The sequence below is a fragment of the Aulonocara stuartgranti genome, assembly GCF_965226115.1.
Source record: "Aulonocara stuartgranti genome assembly, chromosome: 3".
In the NCBI taxonomy this organism is placed as follows: domain Eukaryota; kingdom Metazoa; phylum Chordata; class Actinopteri; order Cichliformes; family Cichlidae; genus Aulonocara; species Aulonocara stuartgranti.
This window is the reverse complement of record NC_138941.1, coordinates 6,484,679-6,504,271: the sequence shown is the minus strand read 5'-3', so window position 1 is coordinate 6,504,271 and position 19,593 is coordinate 6,484,679. Positions and strand designations below refer to the sequence as shown.

The 19,593-nt window shown below is 43.2% G+C and overlaps 1 protein-coding gene and 1 pseudogene across 2 annotated transcripts in view; one reads left to right on the top strand and one right to left on the bottom strand.

The window, feature by feature from the left end:
• Positions 1–19,593, top strand: part of LOC309703011 (uncharacterized protein) — a gene marked incomplete at its 3' end in the record, with an annotated part of 348,344 nt that overhangs the window by 286,752 nt on the left and 41,999 nt on the right. The window lies entirely within an intron of this gene.
• Positions 132–17,882, bottom strand: LOC309702204 (protein NLRC3-like; annotated as a pseudogene). Its single transcript, XR_014280690.1, has 10 exons — positions 17,812–17,882; positions 17,607–17,736; positions 17,250–17,351; positions 16,179–16,257; positions 15,831–16,017; positions 13,907–15,702; positions 13,240–13,413; positions 8,528–8,701; positions 2,697–2,743; positions 132–2,548 (listed from the first exon to the last, which is right to left on the bottom strand). The product of XR_014280690.1 is annotated as a protein NLRC3-like (transcript).

Sequence of the window (19,593 nt, the reverse complement as noted above, 5' to 3'; positions counted from 1 at the left end):
TGGTTCCTTCCACCTGTCCATACAGGACATCACGCTGTCTGCAGCTCTGTAAATGCAGCTCCAGGTCCTTCCACGTGCTGCTCTGTATTTGTGCAGTTTGTAGTGTGTCCTGGGAAACGTAGCACACATGGTGTTCTTCTGCTGTTTCCTCCTTTCACTGAGTGTGAAACACTGACGCTGTGCTGTTGTTCACAGAGGGGAGCTGATTCTAGCTGCAGCTGGACTCTGTCATCTAACTGAATGTGTTGGTGCTGATCACGGGGCTCTGAGGGGGGAGCAGCAGGAGGACTCTGGATGCTGACGTCAGTGTATCTGTGGAAGCTCCCACAGCGTGTCTGTCATTCAATATTGTGCTGTATATTGTATCTATGCAAAGATGAACAGACTGTGTGTTCACTGGTCTCTGTGCTGCAGCTCTGATGTCATCATCACTCCCTCCTCCACCCTCAGCAGTCCCAGCATGCTGCTGTGGTGCACCCCACCCTCACTCTACACCTGAGCCACAGACCACACCCTCCACCTCAATATACACCACAGTTTTCTCTGCTGTGGAAATGAGATCAGGAGGAAATCATGATTATTATTATTTAATAAACGCTCACATTAATGTGGGCTTATTTGTTTCATATTAGAAACATTAGTTGAGTGTTTTTAGTATAAAATGGTCAAAGTCCCTCTTTTTGCTCCTCCCCTCACCTGTGGATGGGCGGTGCTGTTACCGTGGTGACAGCTTGGATGTGTTTCAGTCCTGCCTGGTTATCACTGCAGGAATCTTTCACATTTATTACAGGTAATAACTCTGATTTTTCTGTGTATTATGAACCAAATGTATCCTGATACACACAGAGATGGATGAGCAGAGGTTGTTTTTGCAGTTTATGTAGTTACTATGGACTTAATGCACACATATTATTAAAATTAGGGCTATAACAGTTGTATTGATGCATAGCAACTTGAAATGCTCCCACAAATGGCTCCACAGCATGTAAAAATATAACAAAAGCTCTGGCGGACTTGGTTCTGTGGTCAGTCTTAAAGGGTGAAGTTAAACTCTGTAATCTTCACTGTGTCACAGAGTTCAGTGAGTCCCGTTATTCACAGTATCAATCAGATCATCAGAGAACAGCTGATCAGCAATCAGTGGTGCCAACAGCGCCTCCTGTGGTGAGAGGATGCAATAATGCAATGTAGCATTTTTCCACTCAACACTTGCAGTCATGGAAACTGTCTGTTGGATCTGTGTGACGTTGCTTTCTTGGTTAGAGTTCCTCACAAATGTCCAGATGATTCTTCTAATGAGGCGTCGACCATGTTTGCAGCTCTTTGGAAGAAAACGTCGCCCTTTGCCATCCTTACTTTTCTTTGACTTCTTCAAATGCAGCTGAACTCCAGCTGGTATTTTCTTGGACTTTGCAGCTGTTTCTGGTCATCAGTTCATTCCTGCAAACCTCTGAAGCTGAACAACAATGATGCTGCATTGCTGGCTGATCCCAAAAGGTTGATTCTGTTCATCTGGACGTTTTCAGAAACGTTTGCTCACTGATCAGGTGACTTCTTCAGTCTCAGCTGACTGCAGCTTTACAAGCTTACAAACAGCACATTTGCACAATGACTGAAAGCAGCAGCACCTGATATATATGATACTAATATAATACATATACATATATAATCCATACTAATGATGAAGGAACTGAGCTCACAGTCCATTGTTCATTCAGTGAACTACTCAGTTTATTTTGGGCCTCAGAAATGCTCACTCTGTTTGTACATCACTGTCAGCAATAGACTCATTCTGCTGTGTGGACAGGAACACATGTGACATCACTTCCTGTTTGTTTGTGACTGAAGAGGAAGAAGTTTACAAGGAATCATTTAGAAGAGTTTCAAACATCAACTGATTGAATCCATGAATCTGAAAACGTGTTTGTGAGTGAAAGAGACAGACATGTACAGACTGAACTATCTGTTCAACAGTCAGAGTGTTTCTGTAACAGGAGACACTCTTTACACTCCACTCAGCACAGGGACACTGAGGAACCAGGATAGAACCTAAACCCAGGATAAAGAGTTTGAGTGAATGTGGTGTTGAAGGTGTGGAGGTGGATCAGAGTGTCAGAGGAGACTCTGTAGAAGGACAGAGTGCCAGCAGGACAGTCCACATACACTGCTGCTCTGTTAGAGACAGAGGAGGAGGAGGAGGAGGAGGAGATGGATGTTTGTATCTTATTGTGTCTGACATAACGAGGACCATCATCAGAGCAGATCAGACTCCAGGACTGATCATTGTATCCAAACACACAGTCATCACTGCCTCCTTTCCTTCTGATGCTTCTGTAACTCACTGATATATAAACGTCTCCTCTCCACTCGACCTCCCAGTAACAGCGACCAGTCAGACCATTTCTACACAGCAGCTGATGAACATCAAATCTGTCTGGATGATCAGGATATGACTGAACCTCCTCCACACGTGTCACCTTCCTGTTGTTGTCAGACAGTTGGAGCTCTGTGTTCACTGTGTTTGTGTTGATTGTGAGTTGACAGGAATCTGATGGAGAGAACAAACACAATCCAGCTGCAGTTATTGATCCATCATCTGTTCATTGATTGACACTTTGATGATGACTCCTGACATGATGAAGATGGTTGAATGTGTGCTGCTTTGTTTTCATGAATCCCATTAAAAACACACTTACACTTCCTCAGACCTGGTCTCAACCATCGGACTCCAGCAGGCTCCACCCTGAAAGGAGGAGGGGGGTCAGAGCAGCACAGTCAGCATGCACACATGGACATTACATGGCTCTCACACACACACTGTTACACACTGAGCTCAAAGCTCGGCTCCACTGTTTTATTCAAAGAAATCTACATTTATTTATCAGCACATTTAAAAACAGCTTGAGCCAAAGTGCTGCACAGAGTAGAGAGAAAATAGGAAACATACACAGTAATGACTATAAAGACTGGTCAGGATTGAAAGCTACAGAGTACAAATGTGTTTCCAACCGGCTTTTAAAAATGTCCAGTGTTGGTGACGACCTGATGTGAAGGGCGACTGTTCCAGAGTTTGGCTGCAGCCATCGATAAAGCTCACCTCTGTTTTTACGTCTAGTTCTGGTCAGAAGCTGCTTATCTGCAGACCTGAGGGCTCCACTTGGATTCTTTTGTTAAAGAGAGATAAGATGGAGCCAATCCATTCACAGATTTAAAGACAACCAGATCTGGAAGTGGATTCTACCACGTACTGGTAACCAGTGGAAAAAGCTGGTGATGGGTCGTCTAGCACAGACCCACCGCTGGAACCAGACAATTGATGAGGGAGAGAACTGTGACAGCGCCGTTCCTTCACTTGACCTCAGTCGCTCTCGTCTGCTCCCTCGTAACACTGCTCTTTATTGAGCTTACATGAATATGCACAAGTTCATTATGACGTCTTACACAGGTATGAACAAAGAGTACCAGTCTGTGCATAGTGTGTGTGTGTCTGTGTGTGTGTGTGTGTGTGTCTGTGTGTGTGTGTTCCAGATGTGACCCTGTGACCCCAAAGCTGGTGCTAAGAGTCCAGCGGTCCCCCTAACAAAGGGCTCTTATACTTAACCAGACACAGAGTAGGTGTCCTCCTACACCAGGGGTCTCAAACTCGCGGCCCGCAGGACGATAGTTTTTGGCCCCACCTTAATATGAAAATGTAATGTTAGTTTGATAATGTATGACACTTTACAGTGTTGTGGGCGGAGCTGAATTAACCCACCAATCAGGGTGGGATATGGATCTCAGGGGACACCAGCCGGGCTTGATGCAAGCAGGGAAACATTTCTCAATGAGTCAAAGTTCCAGCAGCGTTGCCCTGGAGTGTTTCTTTCTTTCCTGTGCCTGGCTGGCTTCCTCCTTTCTATTGGGCAAACGCCGACATTCGCCCCAGCGCGCTGCGTTCACAACACTTCAAAAAAAGTTGTTTTTTTAAGTTGCTGCCCAGCGGGACATTATACGTATATAGATTTATACACACGTCAGTGGGATTTAAAGTTATTTTTCCACAGAGAGAGATCTCATATTAACTCTCACAGTGATGCGTAGGCGGCGGGATAAAAGAAAAGTCATGAACTCAATGCAGCCCAATTTAGTCTGCAGTCACATAGCGACACCTGTTCATCGGCAACAACAGTCCCCGGTAACCCGGACTAATTATAGGGTCGCACCGTAATTTGTGGCTCCATGTTTTTATTTGCATCACTGCGTTTGCATTGCAGCAAACATGAACATTACATATATTTCAATATAATGTAAAAGCAGTCAAAACAACTAACATCAGAAACAGCTGATGTTATTTGTTATATGTCACGGTGTCATTTCCGCTTCTTTCTCCTGTAACAACAGCCCGGCGCCGTGAGCAGTCGCCTTTTTTGCGCTCGCTATCCCTGCACTTTCTACCATCTGCAAACGCCACGGTGTTCGTGTCGTCATGAAAGACATGAACATCGAGCGTAAAAACAAAGGAGACTGCTACCGGCTTTTTATCTGCCGATCGCCGTGCTACGGTTGCAAGAAAAAGAAGCAGAAATGACGTTCTCTACGCGTTGAGACGTTCCCCGTCCGTCGGCTAAACGCTTGATTGAAACTTCAATGCGACAGTGACACCAAGTAGAATTATAAATGTCACATAGCCCCAAACATGTCTTTTTCAAAGCCTGCGGTGAAGAGAAAGGTTGGTGATGAGCACCGACAATTTCAGGAAAAGTGGGAAATGCAATATTTCTTTGTTGAGCACAGGGGCACCCCGACCTGTCTTATTTGCACAGAGAAAGTTGCGCTGCACAAGGAATACAATTTGAAACGTCATTACACAACTAGACATGCTGAGCTGGATGCAAAATACCAGGGAGACGAGAGAGCGAACCGGGTTGCCAGTCTTAAAACAGATCTACTGAGGCAGCAAGATTTCTCCAAGAAAGCAACCAAAGAGAATAATGCAGCAGTCGGAGCCACGTGGTTAGTGAGATGATTGCTAAAGCAGGGAAGCCATTCACAGAAGGTGCATTTGTCTAAAAGTGCATATTGCAGGCTGCAAATATAGTCTGTCCGGGAAAGAAAGGTCAGTTTAGCAACATCAGCCTTTCTGCCAACACCGCAGCAGATCGCATTTCTGACCTGTCAAGTGACATTTATGACCAACTGTGTGAGAAAGCCAAATGTTTCAGTGTATACTCAGTCGCTCTTGATGAGACCACAGACATCACCGACACTGCCCAGCTCCCAATGTATGTCCGTGGTGTTGATGACAGTTTTGAAGTGATGGAGGAGCTGCTCACAGTAATTCCAATGCATGGCCAGACCACCGCTCAGCAGATATTTACAAGCTGTGTGATGCCATTGAGAATGTTGGTTTGCCATGGAAGAGGTTTGTTGGAATAACAACAGATGGAGCGCCATCAATGACAGGGAGGAAACATGGACTGGTGGCACAAAACAAACTGGAAGAGGAAGGCGTGGAGGAGGCCATTGCTCTGCACTGCATCATCCATCAGCAGGTCCTTTGCAGCAAATGCCTGAAGTTTGACAATGTGATGTCTATTGTTGTGAAATGCATCAACCAAATCAGATCCAGGGGCTTAAAGCACCGAAGGTTCTGTGCTTTTTTAGAGGAAATGGAGTCAGAATATGGGGATGTGCTCGACTTCACTGAGGTACGTTGGCTCAGCAGGGGAAATGTATTAAAGAGACTTTTTGAGTTGAGAGCAGAAGTGAAGCCTTCATGGAGAAGGATGGAGTTAGTGTTCCTGTGCTAACTGATCCCAAATGGCTCATGGACTCAGCTTTTCTTGTTGATATGACACATGAGCTTAATGTACTGAACAAGACGTTACAAGGCCAGGGGCAACTTGTCAGTGCTGCCTATGACAACGTGAGAGCATTCTCCACAAAACTGGCGCTCTGGAAAGCTCAGCTCTCTCAGACAAACCTTTGCCATTTCCCAGCATGCAAGGCACTCGTGGATGCAGGCACACCATTCAGTGCTGACGAGTATGTTGATGTCATTTTGAGGCTACAGGAGGAATTTGATCCCAGATTTGCTGACTTCAAGACACACAGAGCCAGCTTTCACATTTTTGCGGACCCCTTCTCCTTTGATGTGCAAGATGCCCCTTCTGTGCTTCAAATGGAGCTCATTGAGCTGCAGTGCAACTCTGAACTCAAAGCAAAGTTCAGGGAGGTGAGTGGAAAAGCAGACAAGCTTGGACAATTTTTGAGAGACTTGAGCCCTAGTTTCCCTCGGCTTTCCCGAATGTTCAAGCGGACCATGTGCCTTTTTGGTAGCACATACTTGTGCCAAAAGCTCTTCTCCACTTTGAACTTCAATAAGTCCAAGTACAGGTCCAGACTTACGGATGATCATCTTCAAGACATACTGAGGGTCGCAACTGCTTCCTCCCTCAGGCCGAATCTGGCTCGGCTATGCGAGAGGAAACGCTGCCAGGTCTCTAGCAGCAAGGAGTAGGCAAGAGAAGCCATGTTCAGAAGAACAGTTCATTTTCTACAGTGTTCCATTCATGTTCAGAAGAAGGTTATAGAACTGTTAATACAGACATTTCAATCTAAATACAGCAGATATAGAAGACTGAAAGAAAAACACAAGTTCACTGACTAAAAACATCTTATTATTATTTTATTTATGTATTACAGATTGATTTATTTTCTTATTAATTCTTAATTTGTTTATTTATTTTTCATATTTTGTGTTAAAAAATAAAAATAAAGAGATTTGAGAGGATTGGAATTTTTTAACCATGCCTTTCTTGTGGAAAACCTAATGCGGCCCAGCCTCACCCAGACTCTGCCTGCAGCGGCCCCCAGCTAAATTGAGTTTGAGACCCCTGTCCTACACCATAAATCAGTAAGAGAGGGTACGACCTCTCTCATGGCCCCAAGTGGTGTGTGCATGCCAGAGCACTCTGGAAGGCACACAGAGTCTTTACAGACTACTAAGGATCAAACCTCTATCATTATGCAATCAATTATACAACTCTAAGCATATATGAGTAAATATTTCTAAGTATAAATGACAATCAACAATATAAACCTTACAGCTGGTTTTAATAACAGAATTTATTTGTTTCTCAAATGAGAAAGAGCTATCGAGAAACACTCCTAAATCTTTAGTTCTGAACTTTTCCAGTGGGCCAAGGTCAACATTATCTGCTAATGCTAATTCTTTTCCCTTACATTATAACAATGTGAGGAGTTAATGCTAACTAGGCTGCCATTAGGGGCTAACTCTAATTAGGTGAATAATTATTAGCAGCTAATGCTATTATTGTTTTCCCTTTTAACAATGTGAGCAGCTAATGCTAATTTGATGTGAATTAGCATTATATTAGTGAGCAGTTAATGCTAAGTAGGCTGCCATTATTAACTAATGCTACTTTGACGTGAATTAGCATTATGTGCTAATACTAATACTGTTTTCCCTTACTTTTTAACAATGTGAGCAGCTAATTCTAAGTACGCTTTTGTAAATAGGTAATTCTAATTTAGTGTGAATTAGCATTATTCAATAATGCTAACACTGTTTTCTCTTACTTATTAAAAATGATAGTAGCTAATACTAATACTCTTTCCCGTTGGGTAACAACGATGTGAGGAGTTAATGCTAAGTAGGCTGCTTTTAGAGGCTTATTCTAATTAGGGCTGAATAACTATTAGTAGCTAATGCTAATATTGTTTTCTCTTTCCTTATAACAATATGAGCAGCTAATGCTAATTTGATATGAATTAGCATTATATTAGTGAGGAGTTAATGCTAAGTAGGCTACCATTAGCAGCTAAAGCTAATTTGAGGTGAATAAGCATTAGTAGCTTATGCTAATACCCTTTTCTCTTGTTTTATAATGATGTGAGACGTTAATGCTAAATAGGCTTCCATGAGTGACTCCTTTCCCTTGCATTATAAAGATGTGAAGAGTTTATGCTAAGTAAGCTGCCATTAGCAGCTAATGCTAATACTGTTTTCCCTTTCTTTATACAACTTGAGCAGTTATTGCTAAGTAGGCCACTTTTCTCTGCTAAAGATTTCTGTGACCATGATAGAAACTCTGATAAGCTAATGCTGCTAAGCTAATGCTGTTTATGGGCCCTGTTAGAATCAATATTTCATTCTCATTCTGTTGTTTGAGAACAATAACAGAAAAATGTGCACTTCAGAACAAATTTATTGTGAATTCAGCTGTGAATGTACAGTTTGTCATTATTTTAGCTTCCATTTCCAAATGTTAGCTGACACTTTATTAGGTAAACTGGCATCTATATCAGGTACACCTGTGACCTAAATGTTCCTGCAAACAGACTCCTTGGAGACCCCTACATAAATATCCATGAACTATCCAGCTAGACTAGTGTGTCTGTCCCTGAAAATATTCCTGCATGTGTGATTGTTCATGTGTCATCTGCAGGAAACAAACAGGAAGTGAGTGAAAGACACGGGAAATGTTTCCAGCTCTTCCTCCTCTATCAGATTTTCTCTCCATACCTGAGAGTGTCCAGTCTCCAGCCTGGATCCTTCAGTCCAGCCGACAGCAGCTTCATTCCTGAGGGACCTGGATGATTGTAGCTCAGGTCCAGCTCTCTCAGATGGGAGGGGTTGGAGCTCAGAGCGGAGGCCAGAGAAGTACAGCCTTCCTCTGTAATCAGACAGCCTGACAGACTGCAGACACACAAAACAACAATCTATCTGTCAACAGTTGTTTTCTCTTTGTCACAATAACATCTATCCATCCATTATAACTTTATTTATAAGTGACAATACCCAACAGACAACAACAGTCATCTGAAGCTGTTTAACAGTGTAAGGTAACAGCCTCCACTGTGAGCAGCACTTGGTGATGGTGGGAAGAAGATCTCCCTTTGACACAAAGATCCTCCCAGTGAAAACAGGCTCCAGGAGGAGCATCTACCATGACTGGTTGCAGCGTGAGGGGAAAGAGAAGAGATGAGCTCAGAGAGACAAGAACAAAACAGAGAGACAAAAGTTAAGGACATGCAGTAGTGACATATAAAAGCATCAGGAGTGAAAAGAGGGGAGAAGAAAGCAGAGCATCATGGGAAGTCCACCAACAGCCTGAGCCTATAGCAGCATAACTAAGGGATGGTTCAGGGTCACCTGATCCAGCTCGAACTATAAGCTTTATTAAAAAGGAAAGTTTGAAGCTGATCTTCAAAGTAGAGAGGGTGTCTGTCTCCTGAACTCAAACTGGGAGCTGCTGCCACACCCAGTCCAACATAGCCAGGCTTTCTTTGCTGCTTTGACAAAACCTCAAATCCCAGTCAGAGACGATGAGCATCATCACAGTGATGATCATTTCTCTGTAACCCAGGCTTTCTGCTTCAGGATCTGTGCACGCTCACAGAACAAGGAGACCTTTAAACATCATTTCACTAAATGGATGGACTGAGCTCAGCCTACAGATGAACTGGTGCCAGAGATCATAAAGAACATCAAACAGTCAAATTCAACACTTTAATGGAAATATGAGATTAATGCTGCAGACAATCATGAACCTGCTGAATTCATGAACATCAAGAATGCAGCGAGTGGTAAAATAAAGATTTGACCTCAGTGTGCTCAGTGTTCCTGTCTATTCCTAACATATTCCTAACATGATAGCTGCACTTTAGAGCTCTAAAACTGGAACTGACACATGTTTAAACTCTACATGTTACTCAGTACATTCAGTTCTGACACTCGCCCACAGTCCAACAAAGGAAACATGGAGATCACATCAGTTTGTCACCAAAGTCTAATTATTAGGGCAACTTAACCTGTTATTATCTCGTTAACTCATTAACTGATTAACGTCAGCAATTATTTTAATCACAGTTTTTAAAATCATGATTATTGTGAAAGTGCTCACTGGCTCTGAATATAACAGCCATGGGTCACAGGAGGGATGTTGATCAGTGCTGGCTTGAAATGGGCATCATTATGCATCTCAGCCAATGGGAGCATTGAGGGTGGGCCTAATACTACTGCAGCGCTCACATGACCCAGGACAGAAAGAAAGGGGCGGGGACAGAAACATGGAGACAGGTACAGATCTTTGACATGTTCATTTTAAACTGTTCCAGGAGGCAGTGTTGATACAACTAAAGTTATCTGTTGTTGAAGAAGTCGGTCTGAGGAACGTTCTTAGGATCAACAAATGACGGCATGTATGAGCCTCAAGACGCAGCATCACAAGAAGAACACATGAGCTGTAGAAAAAGGAGAGACTGAGAAAGCCACGGCGTTACAACGTGAACATGCTTGATCAGAGTGTGATTGTGAACAGGAGGAAGACTCAGCTGAGAACAGTGTGGTGGATACAGAGCAGAGCCCACCATCAGTACAGAGGCCTGTCCATTAGAGTGCTGCTCCAACATGCAGCACATGTACTTGGCCACAGCTGCAACATCTGTACCTGTGAAAGCTTCTTCTCTGTTGCTGCTCATATTGTGCAGAAGAAGAGAGTTTCTTTATCATCAGAAAATGTCAATGAGCTTGTGAGTCTTAGCAGCTGGCTCGGTGCAGAGGAGGAAGAACATGTCAGTCAGAGGAAGATAAATGCAGTTCATGTTGTCAACTCAACCTGGACTGTTGAAAGAGTTTTTCTTTGTCTGGTTTCTGACTGAGATTCTCCAAAGGAAATCCAGCACAAACACACACTTCACACACTCAAAGTCCTGCACAGTAAATGAGCTGATGAGCGTTTGTGCTGCTGCCTGATAACAGAACAATAGTTCTGCTGCTTCCTGTTCTGCAAACACACATTTATAAATGTTCACTTGCTGTTGATCAAAGGTATGTTGGTGGCTCTGGACGCTGAGGGAACTTTGTAAAAAACTAGATCAAATGTTAACGTCCTGGCAGAGGCAAAGAACTTTGATTTGATATTTGATTAGATTCATGTTTCAGCTCAGACTGACAGAAATATTTGAACTGCTGCTGTGTTAAAGGGAACACTGCTGTTAGAAAGCACCTGATCTGTTTCTGCACACTGAATGTTGCACTTCTCATACTGCAGTACTATTAAAATAAGTACACAATACACTACTTTTGAACTCATGATTGCATGTTGCTGTAACAAAGCCATTAATGTGATTCAAAGTGTTCATGGTTTCCCAGCACAACAAATGATTGCACAAGTGTGACTGATCCACTTTCTAATGTGTGTGTAGCCCACACTGTGTGTCACTGTGTCACAGGTGAGTCTGTGTGTCCAGGTTCTATGAGGACAACAGGATATAGTGACTGAGTCCAGCAGCTTAAAGTCTGACTCCATCCTCCATTTAAATAACTCACAGCAACAACTGAATAGCTTTGCCTTTGTGTAGCTGACACTTCATTTTAATGTCCTTCTATTCTGGTTCATCTGGTCTCAGTTTCTATAAGCACACAGGTTTCATCAGGACTCTATGACCTCAGTGATCTTTGCTGGGCCTTAATGCTCTGAACAAAGCTGCACATCACAAGACTAAATAGAAATGAATCAGTCTTTCATTCTCACTGCTGTTTGACTTCAGCTCTCAATGTCCCACCATAACCCATGGAAAGAATTACTGTCCATCCAGGCTGCTGAACATGAAGCTGAAGAAGGTGGAGTATTGTGAGGGCTGATGGAGATGATGATGAGGAATCCAGGAGCAGTGGGTGGATGGCAGCATCAGCATGAAGGATCAGTGTGAGAACACATCATCATCCACAAAGGAAACCAGTCTGAGTGTCTGACGCTCTTGTTAGAAAGACGCAGTCCCAGCAGTTAGCTTGTCTGCTAGTTAGCTGAGAGCTAGCTCACTTGTACATTGAATACCAAACTGTGTAAACCAGGGGTGTCAAACATATGGCCCGTGGGCCAAATCAAGCCCTTGAGATAATTTCATATATCAAATATTGATGAATTTTCAGGCTTGCTGATAATCAATGTGAGCACGGCTGAGGTTTTATTCTGATGAGCAAACCATGTGGCCAAACACTTTAAGAGACAGACTGGGATCATACCATTATGTGAAAGAGGACATGTCCCATAGACAGCAAGGGTAGTGGTAGAGACCAGTACACAGAGAAATGGGAGCTGTATTGAAATGCAAGCGTGTCAGGAAAGAGTGAAAAGGCAAAATGAGCAGCATCTGGCTGCATTTCAGTGATATTGGAGACCACAAAGCTGAGTGCAACATTTATACAGGAGATATACAGGAGACGCTGAGAGTAGAACTGATAAAATTAGGAGCTGGCTAAAGTGAGACCCATTTTTATTTCCACCCATTTTCCACTGTGGAGGACAAAAGGTTTCAAACTGGTCCAGGTCTTAAACCTCACGTGTTCTTCCTAATAGCAGTAAATGGATAAAAATAAGGCTTTTATGAAAACACTGAATACAACTTGCTGCCTTTAAAAAGACTAAATGTACAGTTCAGTATTGAATACTACATAAAATAAACTATATATAAAGTGTGTCTGAATGGCAGAGATGCAGAAATATGTGCATGTAGCACAGAGCCACGGCTCAGTGTCTGAATGAGTCTCACAGACCTGAATGTGCTGTTGAAGCCATTTATAATTATAACGTAATTCTGTACTCGTTTGATCTGCTCCTTACCACAAGCCACCAGACGTAGAAGGTTTTGGACTTTTAATTATATTTTCTCAAGTTTTACAACTTTTCTTACTGTTAAAAACCTCGTTATGGCCATTCATGCTATACAAAGTAATTAGACATGTGTGGTATCTACAGAAACGTCAGAATCTCAGCTAAAAGTTCACAAACCCATCTCAACAACCACCAAACAGCTGAAACAGCAGGTGAACAGATCACACAAAAAAGATGTAAACACAAATCCCCCTGATCATCTGTTTTTTAAACATGAAGCGTCGTTTTGGACGTTCATTTACTGCTGGTTCAGTGAATTTTGGTTGGACAGTGATGAAACCTGCAGCCTCAGAATCTGTGAGAAGTCTGCTTTCAGCTCGCAACAGCATTGTTGTGTTGTGTGCTGTGGATCCACCTCTGCAAACTCATCACTGTTTCACCATCATGTTTCTACTTAGACAACAACAAAGGAAGCAGTTCCCAGGAACTACTTCCTGTCTTGTTAACATAAGAGTATGTTGCCCTTCAAAACACCTCCACTTCTCCTCTTATTAGAGGACTGCCTTATTATTAATCTGCTAATTCTGTCAGTTGATGAAAGAAAAATGCTTGATCTCACCTGAGAGTTTCCAGTGTACAGCGTGGACTCTTCAGTCCTTCAGACAGAAGCTTCACGCCTGAATCCTTCAGGTTACTGTTACTCAGGTCCAGCTGTCTCAGATTAGAGGTCTGAGAGCTGAGACCTGAGGCCAGAGCTTCACAGCTTCTCTCTGACAGGTCACAGTGACTCAGTCTGAAAAATAACAGATAAACAATTACAAAAATAAAACACTTATGTTGAAGCGTAATGAGATACTATTATATTTAGCAATATTTCATCTTGTTTTGTCAGGAAACTGAGCACTGATGCAGAGCAACATGTGGAGAGAATCAGAGGAGAAGAAGTGAAGAAAGAACAGCAGTAAAACAACAGTGAATTGTTCAGTGTGCTTTTGATATCAACAGAATGTGTCAAACTTCTTTATTTTGTATTTGTTTTAGTAGAATTGATGATTATCACTTAGATAACAACCACAGGCCAGGTCTAAATTGCACTTTGGTGACAGTTACACCCAGAAATATTTCAGAAACGTGGACAATTTGTGCTCCATTGTATTCAGTATTGAACAAACTGAGTACCGATGACCACTTAATATTTTTGATATTTTATTTGAGTTGTTCCACCTGATCTGTGTTAACTAGAATAAACATTTAAAAGCTAAAGCTATGATCACATATGTACTCACAGAGCTTTGTTGGAGGCTTTGACCACTGGCAGCAGCCTCAGAAGAGCCTCCTCTGAAGCAGAGTATTTCTTCAGGTCAAACACATCCAGATCTTCTTCTGATGACAGTAAGATGAAGACCAGAGCTGACCACTGAGCAGGAGACAGTTCATCTGTGGAGAGACTTCCTGATCTCAGGGACTGTTGGATCTCCTCCACTAGAGAACGATCATTCAGTTCATTCAGACAGTGGATCAGATTGATGCTCTTCTCTGCAGACAGATTCTCACTGAGCTTCTCCTTGATGTACTGGACTGTTTCCTGATTGGTCTGCCAGCTACTTCCTGTCTGTGTCAGCAGACCTCGTAGGAGACTCTGATTAGTCTGCAGTGAAAGACCCAGGAGGAAGCGGAGGAACAAGTCCAGGTGTCCATTTGGACTCTGTAAGGCCTTGTTCACAGCACTCTGGTGGAGAGACTCTTTTTTTCTAAAAAAAACTAGACCGCTTGGATGTTGTTTGTTGTTGTTCCAGCAGATTGAGTCCAGAGTTGATGAAGGTCAGATGGACATGAAGAGCAGCCAGAAACTCCTGAACACTCAGATGGATGAAGCAGAACACCTTGTCCTGGTACAGTCCTCTCTCCTCTTTAAAGATCTGTGTGAACACTCCTGAGTACACTGAGGCTGCTCTGATATCGATGCCACACTCTGTCAGGTCTGATTCATAGAAGATCAGCTTTCCTTTCTGCAGCTGGTCAAAAGCCAGTTTTCCCAGAGACTCCATCATCTTCCTGCTCTCTGGACTCCAGTGTGGATCTGTCTCAGCTCCTCCATCATACTTGACCTTCTTCACTTTGGCCTGAACCACCAGGAAGTGGATGTACATCTCAGTCAGGGTGTTGGGCAGCTGTCCTCCCTCTCTGGTTTCCAGCACATCCTCCAGAACTGTAGCAGTGATCCAGCAGAAGACTGGGATGTGGCACATGATGTGGAGGCTTCGTGATGTCTTGATGTGGGAGATGATGCTGCTGGCCTGCTCCTCATCTCTGAATCTCTTCCTGAAGTACTCCTCCTTCTGTGGGTCAGTGAACCCTCTGACCTCTGTCACCATGCCAACACAGTCAGGAGGGATCTGATTGGCTGCTGCAGGTCGTGTGGTTATCCAGAGGCGAGCAGAGGGAAGCAGTTTCCCCCTGATGAGGTTTATCAGCAGCACATCCACTGAGGTGGACTTTCTAGGGTCAGTTAGGATTGTAGTTTTGTGGAAGTCCAGAGGAAGTCGACACTCATCCAGACCATCAAAGATGAACACAACCTGGAAGTCTTCAAAGCTGCAGATTCCTGCTTCTTTGGTTTCAGTAAAGAAGTGATGAACAAGTCCCACCAAGCTGAACTTTTCCTCTTTCAGCAGATTCAGCTCTCTGAAAGTGAATGGAAATATGAACTGGATGTCCTGGTTGGCTTTGTCTTCAGCCCAGTCCAGGCTGTATTTCTGTGTTAAGACTGTTTTCCCAATGCCAGCCACCCCCTTTGTCAGCACTGTTCTGATTGGTTCATCTCTTCCAGGTGAGGCTTTAAAGATGTCTTCTTGTCTGATGGTTGTTTCTGGTCTGTCTGGTTTCCTGGATGCTGTTTCAATCTGTCTGACCTCATGTTCATCATTGACCTCTGCAGTCCCTCCCTCTGTGATGTAGAGCTCTGTGTAGATCTGATTCAGGAGGGTTGGGTTTCCTGCTTTAGCGATGCCCTCAAACACACACTGGAACTTCTTCTTCAGGGTGGATTTAAGGTTACGGTGACAAACTGCAGCTTGAAGTTCTGAATGAGAAGAAAAATAAACACTCAATTCCAAAAAGAACTAATCTTTAAAACATGTTGCTCCATCTTCCATCTCTGGAAAATGTTCATTTATCCAGCAGCTTAAATCTTTAGATAAATCCTCTTACTGCTCTGCAGACGGTCAGCCAGCTCCTCCTGCTTCATTCTCCTCAGGAAGTCCACTGTGATCTTCACAAACGCCTCTCTGCTGCTGCTCCTCTGACTCTCTAAGCATTCTGGGTAACCTGGACTCAGAACCTTCTGGATCTTCTTCAGCTCGTTCTTCACAAAAGTGATGATGTTGTCCTCCAGCAGCTGGAACAGAATATTTATGAATGAGCCAATCAGACTGAAATCATGGAGCCAAACATCAGATCCATGTTGGACACACTGACGATCCACTGGTCTACAAAGAGCAGCATGGAGATGACTGTGAACAGAACAGATGTAACAGTAGTTGTTGTACATGTACAGACCATAAATATGGAGTCCAGCTGTGTTTGATGCTGCTGGGCAGACTGACCACTGGGAACCTCTGAGCTCTGCTGGTCCACTCTGTGGAGGAACCATGAAGGATTAGATCCACACAGGATAAAGATCCAGGAGTTTCTGCTCAAATAACTTCATCTGAATCAAGTCTGTCAAGTTTTAAACTCTCAGATTGTGAACATATCAGTAATTTTCAGTCTGTTTTCATGGACGTCCTTTCAGTGGTGATGTCAGGGATGATTTTGAAGAAGCTCATCAAACTGAACCATCAGCAGATCACTGCTCCAAAACCAGAACATGATCCGAGTCTCCCTCCACCACCAGAACACCAGCTTTACTAACGTGGTAGATCAGTGTAGTACAGATCAATAACTGATGAGTCATTTGATCAAAATCACTGAGTGCTTCACGTCTGACCCTCTGATGCTTCTGTAGACATTTTGCATATTTAATGAATGTCTGACAGTTTTACATTCATTCTATGAACACAGTGGAAATGTTGTGTTATAGTCTCCATGTTGTTTCCAGCATCATAAATTCTCAAGTTCAGAAAATTAGATTCTTTCTTCACAGCTGAAAAACAACAACATTTATTCTCTATTGAAATCTGCATCGTCCACTCCAAAGGTCACAATCTGAAGGTAACATCTGGTTTTGTTCCCTGTGGTTAACTCTGAGCATCAGTATGGTGGGATTTATCCACTACATCCACACCACTGTGGTTCAGTGTTGTCCTGATGGAGTAACAGCAGCCAGTATGATCCAGGCTTTAGCTGCTGGGTCTCTGTGTGACCTCTCAGACTGTTTAACAGATCAGACACAAAGAGAATCAGAGCAGCTCTGTTCTTTAAAGACAAACATGAACCCACTCAGGTCACACTTTCCCCACAGATATGAGCATCACTGTCCTCAAACAGCAAATGACCAAGTCGAACATTTGGATCTTTTCTCTTTCATTGTTTTCTTTTTAATGAATCTTTGTAACAATCTGAGGATGTTTCAGGTCATATTTATCCAGGAAACACAAACATGTAAAGGAGTCATCACAGCTCTCTGACCTCGTTGCTCCAGGTTCACCACTGAAGACTGGAGGGTGATCTTTGGACCGGTCGCTCCTCACAGACGGACAGCTGGGCCCTGCAGACTGTGACCTCTGACCTCTGCAGACACAAACATGATTGAAGCAGCTGTGATCACACAGACTGCAGATAATGCAGCTGTTTCCTGTCAGTAACATCCTCTTAGATTAGAGTTCAGCTTTTTACAGGAAAACTGGACAAAACTGATTTTTGTTACAAACTCATTTTCATTTCCTCTCAGCTCACAAACACAGTCAGACAATCAACCAGAGTCAACACTGATTATAATGTCAGTGCAGAATTATTTCTGTTACTCAGTGAGTTCAGCTCTCTGACCTCGTTGCTCCAGGTTCACCACTGAACTCTGGATTATGACCTTTGGACCGGTCACTCCTCACAGACGGACAGCTGGACCCTGCAGACTCTGCTCTGTCCTCCTCTTCCTCCATCATCATCTTCAGTCAGTCTGAGAGGTAAACCACAAACACTCAGTGAGTTCACATTAACAGGAGGAACTGAGTTACAGTCGCTGACCTCTGACCTGTCATGTGACCATGAAACCAGGTCAATATGTCTGTAGGTTCAGTCATCCAGGTCATGTGATCTAAGGAGCTTGGAGAGAAAAGAGACGTCTTTAAGTTTCTGGAAGACGTTTCATCTGAGAAGCTTCTTCAGCTCTAAAACCAAACGGTGGAGAGTCCCAGATATTTAAACCTGAGAGGGAAAGAAAGCATGTCGCTGACCCACCACTGATGTTATTTCAAGGAGGAAACTGAGAGCCTTTGCACCAGGAGCACAAACATCAGCTCCAGCAATGATCCACTGATGTGTTTTTATTCCATGTATGAATGTTGTTATTGACAGAGATGACGTTTGTGTGTCAGTGATGCAGTGACTGTTGTTGTTACCTGTACAGGCTGGTTAGACTCTATGAAACAGATCATACAGATCTCTGCATGTTAGAAGAGACTATTAAAGGTCATGAATGAGACAAAGGCAGGGAGGCGTCCTTTACAGCTAAACAGCAGAGTGAGAGAACAGCCAGCACCTCTACATTTATCACATTATACAGCACATGTATGATACTGACAGGGATGAGAAGAATTTAGTGATTCTGATCCCATCATTGATATTACTTATTGATTCTCAGTAGCTCTGCTCTGACAGTCACCACCATCACTGAGCAGCATATCAAAGACATTTGTGCACATTAACTGCATGTTGTGGCTCAAATGTTTGTGCATGTTGGAGGCATTTCCTCTTTGTTGTGATCAGTGTTGGTCATTACTCAAAACAGTCATTATTACACATATTACACAGAACACTTTAATTAAAAGTAATGGAGTACGTTACTTCATTACTCCTCATAACATTACTTTGATGTTACTGTGTGAAATGAACAAATGAGCATGTAACAACATAAAGCTGAGGTACAGCCCCACACACCAACACAGATCCTGATGAGGTCACGTGATGTTTCTCTGAGTGTTTATGAACACAAATCAAAGATGAAACAGCACAAAGACACTTCAAAGTGATTCTACTGTAGAAACATGAACAGGTAGAAACCTGCAGCCTGACTGCTCATCACTTTGTTACCTGTTCAAGTTCAGCAGCAGCAGCTCACTTTATCACGGTGCTGGTCTGGGGTCAGTGTTTACTCAGCTTTAACTAGTGATGTGACGTTCTGTATCGAGGCTTCGAAGCGTGTGTCGAGTAATGGAGGGGGCGTTTCCGCGAAGCGCGTATCCAGGCTTGCTTCATTTATGGGAGGAGCTGAAAATGATGACGTCCGAAGCCTCGCTGCCCGGCTGTACCACGTGACTGGTTCAGGAAGCAGTTCGAACTTTGCCGCGAGCTATGACAGCGATATAAACCCCTCAGACAAAATGTGGGCGTTTGATGGAGAGTTGCGGTTAGTGAGAGTTAGAGACAGTTTAGAAAAAAAAAATCGCCTACGACCTGCCACAGTGGAGAAACTGTTTCTTTTTAACAAAAACCAATGATGTGTCCCCTAAACACTAATCACTGTCTTTGCCTCAATGTTACAAAAGCACAACCACTGTCCACACCTCACCTCACAGTATATGATCATTTCCATTTTAGGCATTTCCAAATAATCATGTTCCATACTGCCAGTATAAATATACACAGTACACTGCATCACTACAATATACATGTTTTACACACTCCTTTTGTTGTTGACATTTACAGGCTGTGTGCAAAAAGGCCACACTCTTCAAATTCATCAGCTGCTCTGCTATCAGTCCACTAGGTGGAGCCTGAAGCACACACGATGCATTCACTGACACACACTGAGTCA